The 9,159-nt window shown below is 43.5% G+C and overlaps 1 long non-coding RNA gene across 1 annotated transcript; it reads left to right on the forward strand.

Moving 5' to 3' along the window:
• Positions 1-4,264: 4,264 nt before the first annotated feature.
• Positions 4,265-8,941, forward strand: LOC119087656. The gene is made up of 3 exons (XR_005091164.1): positions 4,265-4,523; positions 7,496-8,291; positions 8,391-8,941. It is a non-coding gene; the product is annotated as an uncharacterized LOC119087656 (long non-coding RNA).
• Positions 8,942-9,159: the final 218 nt, after the last annotated feature.

Raw genomic sequence — 9,159 nt, forward strand, 5'->3', positions numbered from 1 at the left:
GGGAGGAAAAAGAAGGGAGAAATGTTGTAATTATAATTAAAAAAACAAACCTTCAATATACTCATAGACTGCTCTCAATAAGACTCCACTATTCCTAAGTATCAAAATATCTTTTCTGGGGGCTGGAAAGATAGCTCAGTGTTGAGAGCACTGGCTGCTTTTTTAGAGGACCTGGGTTCAACTTCCAGCACCATATGATGGTTCAGGATTGTCTGTAACTCCAGTTCCAGAGAATTCAATGACCTCTTCTGGCCACTGTGGGCATCAGGCATGCAAGGGGCACACAGAAGGGGATGCTGGGGAAACACCCATACATGTAAAAATAAAAGTTTCTAGTCCAAGAAGACCAAAGTTGGAAAACCATACCTACACACACACACACACACACACACACACACACACACACACACACACACACTCACATTCTCTCACCCCCACACTCACACACACACATTCACACACACACTCTCACATTTTCTCACCCCCCACACTCATACACACTCACACTCACACCCACCCACTCACATTCTCTCACCCCCACACTCACACCCACTCACATTCTCTCACCCCCACACTCACACACACTCACACACACACACTCACATTCTCTCACCCCCACACTCACACACACTCACATTCTCTCACCCCACACTCACACACTCACACACTCACACACACTCACACACACACATTTTCTAGTCTGGAAAATTGTTCTCCAATACCAAAGCTCGAAGTGATGTTCAGGAAATAAGTGTCCCCAAAGACCGTTAGTGACCTAGGGTTAGCTCAGTGGTAGCGCTTACCTAGAGCGCTGGGTTTCATCCCTGGCATGCACATCTCCTCTCCTGGCCCTTTCTCTCACAAACCCCGGAAAAACATCTATATGTGAAAGGAAACAAATGGCAATGTGAGAAGACAGTTGGAGAATGTGATAAAATATTTGTAAATCACGTATTTGATAAAGCACTGTACACACACCCACAAGTATTTGCATACTTTATAAAGATAGATGCCATACATGATTGTGCCCCCTAAGATCATGACACCTAGTGATGTCTCACTTTGGGTAAGCACACGCTGTGATGTCTGCACAAAGATGAAATTGCTTGCTAACTGGTGCCTTTCATGGACTAGATCCCCATCAATAAGCAGTGCATGGTAGCACGGATGGAACAACTCCACAACAGCAATGTACGGAACCCAATCAAAGACACACCCAGAGCCTGGAGAGATGGGCTTGTGTGCAGAGGACTGGTTGCTCGGTGGCTCACAACCATCCGCAAACCCAGTTCCAGGGCATCTGAGGTCCTCTTCTGACCTCTGGGACACTAGGCACACATGTTGTGAATAGAAATACATGCAGGCAAAACATACACGTGAAAGAAAAAATAAATCTAAAAACATAATTGTAAATAAAACAAGAATAATGACAGTTTTTCAAAGATGCACAAATAGCCAAAAGAGCACATGTAAGAATGAAGAGGCAAAGCAAAATCTCAATGAAATATCACCTTTTACCCACTGGGAGAGCCCTGCCTGAATAACAGGAAGTAACAGGAGTTAGTGGGAATGGACAGAAACTACATTCTTGAGTGCAAATGCTAGGGATATAAAACAGTGCAGCCATTATTGAGAACAGTATGGACATTCCTCGCAAAATGCAACACAGGCCATTCTATTGCTGTGCGTTAGGTATTCTCTGCTTCTCAGCCTTGGGCAAGAGTTTAATTAATGCTTAGGGTATGTATGTCTGTCATGGCTACTGAGATGGTGGAGGCTTAAACTGGGTTTAGAGGTGGTGTTTAAACTGGGTTCTGAGGAGTGAACAGATTAGGTTAGATCATCAGGACCAAGTCCCTAGTTTTGAGTCCTGGCTTTCTGAGGATACAGAGGAGAAATGCACAGATATTGACAGTGTTTCCTCTATGATGTGATGCAGCAAAGAGGGCCCCTGTAAAAGCCCAAGCAAATGCTTGGGACTGTGTACCTCTAGAAACATGAGGCAAGGTAAATCATTTTCTTTTATAAAGTAGCCTGTCTCAGGTACTTTGTTATAGCAGGGGAAAAACTAGTGCACACATGATCCAGCACTCTTAATTCTGTAAACATATCCAAAAGATTCCAAAGCAGATCTTGAAGAGATGTGTGCATATGCCTGTTCAGTGGAGCACTTTTCATAGCAGCCAAGGTGAAGAAGCAATTTAGATGACTAGATAAAGAAATTTGGCATATATGATATATACAACTTTTAAAGAGAGGAAAACCAGCTACTTAGGACATTGAGGCAGGGGGTTTACAAGTTCTAGGTCTGCTCTGGCTACAGAGTGGGTGCCAAGCCAGCTTATGCAAACCAGAAAGACCCTGCCTCAATTTTTTTATTTTATTTTTATTTATTTTATTTTTTAAATTATACTCATGATATTCATTACTTACACTCATGATATTAATCACATTTGTGGTATTCATTCAATTATATATATATATTTAAATTTTAAATGTCGAATGTCATTTCTTGAAGCGGGTAGGAGGTCTTAAATACAGGCTTACAGCACAATGGGAGGACCCTGGAGGGCAGAAGTTCACTACTGATGTTTTACAATCTTGCATCTAAGCTGTTAATGCCCATTATTCAGGATACACAGACAAGGAACTTTCCTTAAGCGTTCAGGAGGGTGGAACCTGGCAGGGAATTAGCATAGGGAGGATATCAAGGTCAAGGTCTGCAAGCAAGGCAACAGTTACCAAAAACAGGGGCCAGGACCCTGCAGGTCCCCCTTTTATTAAAAAATGAGCTTCTGACTTGGGTTGCCCTGCCTCAAATTTAAAAGGTAAAAGGAGAGCTGGAACTACAGCCTGGCCACTGTTTAACAAACATAAGGTGTCAGGTTCAATCCCTGCTTACTGCAAGAAAAAAATAATCGTTATTACAAGCAATCTCGTAGATAACCCTTGAGTACATTGTGCTAAGTAAAAGAAACAATTCACAGAGACACAATACCGTGGAATCCTACTTATGAGCTATCTAAAACAGTAAAAAACAAAACAAAACAAAACAAAACCAGAACAAAACACAGAAATAGAAATTGGAAGGGGTTGCTGGGAGAAGGGAGGATGACTTATGTTATAGACAGCATTGTGAACTTGCTTAACAATGTTGAACTGTGCACTTAAATTGGTAGATTTCACCAGCTGTAGAGTTTTGTTATTGTGATCCCAACTCTAAAGAGGCTGAGGCAGATGGACTGTCATGAACTTGCATAGTGAGACCCTGTCTCAAACAAAACAAAACAAAACCAAACCAAACCAAACCAAACCAAACCAAACCAAACCAAACCAAACCAAACCAAACCAAACCAAACCAAACCAAACCAAATCTAAACAAACCAGGGCTGATAAGGAGACCCAGTGGTGTTAAGGTACTTGCTGCCAAGCCTGATGCCTACATCTAATCCTTGGGACTCACATAGTGGAGGTCCCCAACCAACAAAACAAACAAACACCCCAAACCAAATTTAGAACCTCCAAAGGCTTTATTATTGTTATTACTATTGCCATGTTATATGTACAGTTTTCTCCCCTGCCTGTATGTCTGTATAATGTGCATGCTGGGTGCCTGTCAAGGCCAGAAATGGGTGTCAGATCCCCTGGGACTGGAGTTACAGATGATTGTGAGCCACCACGTGGATCCTGGGAATCAAACCCAAGTCCTCTGGAAGAGCGATAAGAGCTCTTAACTGCTGAACCTTTTCCCCAGCACCCCAACTGGTAAATTTACGATATATTTTTATTATGTGTCATAGGGAGTTTGCACATGTTAGGCAAACATACCATTGAACTACACTCTCTAACCTCAGGCTACTTCTTATTTGCAATCCTCCTACCTCTGGTTTCCAAGTACAAGATTTTTTTTTTTTTTTATTCCACGTACTTTAAAAAAATATTGCTTAAATATTTTAAACGAATGTTTAAAAAGAAAACTACTTTTTGTGAGCCTTTAAGTTAATAGAAAAACAGAAAAATAGGGTACAGGTAGGAGTTAGGAAAGCCTCTTTTGTATTCTCTAGAGACAATGGAGGCAGCTAGTGAGCAGGGCTGGGAGTAGGGTGAAGGATTAACATAATGGGACACAGACCAATTTCTCTAGGAAGTTAATAAGCACCTTGCAAAACACAGCAGAATGCTCAGTCACCAGGGTGCTTCAGTTATTCAGTAAATATTAACAACACACAGTGCCCAGTTGCTGTGGTAAAGTTTTAAAGGGATGCTTGCAGTCTGTGGGTTGAAACAAGTACATGGATGACCTGTGCCTATGCAGACTCGTGACCCTGCTTTGGTGGGCTCAGAGATAGGGTCTCTTATATCTCAAGCTTGTCTCCAACCTGATGATAGCCTTGAACTTCTGAGCCTCCTGTCTCTATCTCCCAAGTGCTGGGATTACAGGATGGGGCATCCAACCTTACCCAGAGTGACTTCTCAACAGATGCTTGCAGAGGAGAAAGTGGTCAGCCAAAGGAAGGCAAGGGGTAGGTGCTGTGGGAAAACAGAGAGGGTCTCAGTGTGACACAGGCTTAGTTTGTGTGTTTCTGGGCTTGGTGCAGTGACCAACATGGGCAGAGAACTGAATGGATTCAGTGGAGCAGCCAAGATTCACCGATTATTCTGAGGGCAGTGAGCAAGCCACTGAAAGGATTTAAGTGGCTGTAGAGGCAAGTACAATTCCTTCTTTAGAAAACAGCTGCTCCCTCTATCATGTAGTTACCAAAGTAGAGAAGCAAAGGGAAGACAGGGAGGCACATTGCCTTCTACTCAGCTGGATGTGAGGGAAGGTGCAGATGTTGGGAGGCTCAGTGGCAGAAATGTCCTCTGAAGGTCTGTGGGAGAAGGGAGGAAGGAAGATGGGGAGCCAGGACAAGAGGTTGTGGAGCAGAGTCAGCAACAGAAGCAAACAGAGTGTGGAGGAACTGGAGGACACTGGCCGAGGGTATCAGTGGGAGAAATTCCTAAAGGGAAGTGGTTGTGGAGAAAGAAGCAGTTTCAGTTGGAAGTTGAGTTGTAGAAAATTCCAGAGTTCCTTAGACCCTTGACGAATAGGTCTTTAACAGCTGATTTCCTCTGGGAACACAGTGTCCTTGGCACCTTCATCTTGAGCCAATGGGAGTACTGCTCCCTACACAGCAGCAACCTTGTTAGTAATGTGCTACTTATTAACGCTCTAGGTAGCAAAGCTCACAGCGTGAATAACTGGCTGTCCTTGAAGGGCATCAAGGAAATGCAGGACAAGGGTAGGAGGGTGCTTAAAACTCACTGAGTCATACAAAGACTCAAAACGTAGAAGGAAGGTGCTTGTCGGGAAGAGGAAGTGGGAAAGAGAAGGGTGTTCAGGTATGAAAATATGAACCCCGTTATTATATGTAATTAATACATGCTAATAAAATCTTAAAAAGAAATCCATGGAGTCACTCTAGGACTGTTTACATCCCTCCCCCTTCCCTCCAAGGTCACCTCCTTCCTGCAGTTTCCTCCCTCCCCTCCCTTTCCCTTTTCTCCTCTTTTTCCTTCTCCTTTCTTCTCCCCATCTCATTTCCCCTTTAACCCCTCCTTCCCCTTTTCTCCCTTTTTCCTTTCTAGTATTTTCTTTCACGGTCTCACCTAGACTGGCTGGAATTTTCAGTTCTTTCTTCCAGTATTCTAAAGACTCAGTAATATAATTTTCCTCCCCCTCAGAGTCCCCCAAAGATCACCAGCAACCCTAATCAACAGAAGCAGTCTAGAAAACTACAACCAGATTCCAAAAAAAGGGTTATAGACATTTATTATCATTTTAGGGGGTGATTACCAGTTGTCATGGGCAATGGTCAGGAAAAAAGCTAAACAAAAGAGATTAGATTCAGGGATCTTGTTCTAAAAAATAAAAGGGGGTGATATAGAAATGATAGGATAAAAGGGCAGATTATTCGATCTATTTTAATCCAAAGAACAACTATTAATCTTCCATATTTTACATTGGTATGGATTTTGGTTTATTGATACAAATTTAAAGTTAATTTTGTTATATTGTATGCATATTTCTACTCTTGTTTAGAGTATTATGTTTATGCAGCTCTTTAAAATGTAATATATAATTAAGAAATACAGATTAATAGTCATCTATAATAGTCAAACTTATAGTCATATTAGGTATGTTTTCAAGGTCATACACAAATATATTTAGATAGATACATGGTCTTTAAATGCTTCAATGACCTACAGAATACAACATTTAATATGTTTAATAACCTAAGGCTTTTCATGACAGTGAGACACATCTGCTCCTAGCAGCACCAATGTACTTCTGAGAAGATGATGGGCATCAAAGAAACTATATAGCTAGCCATGTGGGCAAAGAAACTGCCCTACCTCAATTGCTGACAATATACTGTCCAAACTGGACGAGCAGGACACAAGAAAGGTGACTGTCAAACTTTGTCAAAACAAGGTAGGACAGTTCTTCAAATTTCCCTCTTCACAGAAATGTCTCATTAGCAGGCCCTTAAAATGGAAAGCAAGAGAAACCTACAAACAGCCAAATCTAGATATTATTTTAATTTAACTGTACACTAATTTATGCAGACTTAAAAATAATCCCACAGAATCAGTTACAGCTAAATACACAAAACCAAAACGTCAGATAACTAAAGCAAAGTGAACAGGAAGGCCTCCAGAGGTGCATCTGAGATAGAACTTTCCCTGAATACCTGCTGTGTGATAAGTGCTCTGATTTAAGCTGTTTTGTGTTCCGGAGGCCCACCGTGTTGTGCGTTTGTTTGGCTAGTTCAAGCATTATCTCCCTAGGAAGCAGGCTCCTTTGGGGCTGTGGATGGTGGGAGTCCTAATGTGTTCAGTCAACAGGGCTTGTATAGATTCTAAAAGATTTCCATCCACCTTGACATCTCCTCTCCTCCACTCTCATGTTAAGGGCTCATTCCAAAATGATTCCTGGAACCCCCCCCCCCCCTCCCCAGTGAGCTCTCCTTCACCATGACCCCAGTTGGTCCAATCTGGTGCTTCTCAGCCCACTAAGGTCTCTGGAACTAGGAAGTGTGTACCTTGATGGGATTCTGGGGTCCCCTTCCAGTGCCCAAGGGGACTGTGAGACCCAGAATCAGAGTCTCCAAGTGGAAGAAGAGGAGACTAGGCTGCAAGTCAAGACCAGGTAAGGGATTTCCACCTCTCCAACTCCCTGCCCAGGGGGTAGGGTATAGGCCAAAAGAGCATACAAGGACTTGATCACCCTGCAGAGAACTGCATCCAGAGTTTCCAGGGGATGCCTAAGTGGCAATGGTCTCCAAAGAAAAGGCAGATTGGTCTATGGACAAATAGACTAGTAGTTTAAAAAGGAAAACACACAACTTCTAAATAAATGTGTAAATACTTGGAATGGCCCCAGAGCTCTGTGGCTAAGAGATCTGACTGGCCCCCAACCTGTGGTTCTGATGAGTTCCTTTCTTTTGAACAGGCACTCAATTCCCATAATAGGAGGTGACTGAGCACAAGATAAAAGACTCACAAAGACAAATTAAGCCTCGGCAAGGTTGCTAGTCAGGCAGGCACCTGCCTGTGGGAGAAGAGGCTCTTCTCCATCCCACCCTAAGCACCACATGGGGCCAGGCACAAGTAAATTCCCTCAACTCATGGTTAGAGAGCCCTCCAGTCATGGGATTACAGTCTCCAAGTGAGACCTGCAAGGTCCTGCCAACCTTGCTGGACAACTTTGAAAGAGAATTTACCACTGGCTGTGAAGTAAAGGTGAAGCCCTCCAAACTAAAGACTGTGAAATTGATTGGCTTCTCTTTGATGACAGCTGGCCGTAAGAAGGAACTCTAGATTTGACTCTGATCAAGAGTCCCAGAGGTCTGTATGGGACACTTGGTCACTCAGGCCAGTTCCCATTCATGGTGTCTCTTGGCCCAAGACCCTCTGGGATGGCTTCACTTTCAGAACTTCACCAGTGCCAGAGCACATCGATTGCAGACTGTTATAAGCCTTAAGGTACCGAGGAAGCATCCTCATTAGCTTCCCCAGAGGATGAAACTTTGCCTGTGATGCTGCCTTGCTACCGGTTCCACTTGCCGCTGCCACATGGCTCTGAGGCAGTTTCAAGATCGTTCATCCTGCCCCTTCTGTGGCACCTGCCCTGATGAAACGCTCGCTCACCAGCTTCATCCTGCTGGGTGGCTTTGCCAGACTGTAGTCTGCAGCATTCTAGTGTGTCAGCTAAAGAAAATGCTGGCCCTCTTCTCACCAAAAATACGGTAGGTAGCTATGTTATCTGGCCACATACTTGTCTAACGGGGAGGGAGAGTCCTACCACAATTGTGGAGAAATTATAAAAGAGATTTTTCTCCTCACAGCTGGATTAAGTCCTGGATGAACTGCTTTCCAATTCAGATATGAAACCTTTTGCTGATGGGATCTGAAGCCTACAGCAGAGAAAACAGCCCCTTACACCAAGAGACTCAAAGGAACAATGTATTGTATTGAGAAAGAGTACTGCTTACCCCAGTGGACAAAAATGTTTAAAACAGAGACCAAATTCTCAAGCTCTTGACAGCTGTCTGGGACCTAGTGGGGGCAGTGAAGTGCTGTTGGGCTCACAGAGTCAAGACTGAGTAAGTTGGGAGAACCAAGTGACAGACCAGACATCCAAACAGGCTGCCCTCGATAACGACAGCCCCGGAGTCCCATCCCATCATCCTCCAGGAGGTATGCTTTACACTCCTGGTGCTTGCTCCCAGAGTTCCTCTTATAAAAACAAGCAGGCAAGCACGCGAGTGAGCGAGCAAGCAAACCAACAAACAACAACAAGAAAATGGACAAAGGAGCTACTAAAAATCAAGAGCACTGGCTGATTACTGCTGTGGATATCGCTCTACATAAATAAAACACTGATGGCCAGTGATCAGACAGGAAGTATAGGCGGGACAAGGAGAGAGGAGAATTAGGGAAACAGAAAGAAGGAGGGAGAAACACTGCAGCCACTGCCAGGACAAGCAGCATGTAAAGACGCCGGTAAGCCACCAGCCACGTGGCAAGGTATAGATTTATAGAAATGGGTTAATTTAAGATATAAAAACAGTTAGCAAGAAGCCTGCCATGGCCATATGGTTTATAAGTAATATA

The sequence above is a fragment of the Peromyscus leucopus genome, chromosome 3 (genome assembly GCF_004664715.2).
Source record: "Peromyscus leucopus breed LL Stock chromosome 3, UCI_PerLeu_2.1, whole genome shotgun sequence".
In the NCBI taxonomy this organism is placed as follows: Eukaryota; Metazoa; Chordata; class Mammalia; order Rodentia; family Cricetidae; genus Peromyscus; species Peromyscus leucopus.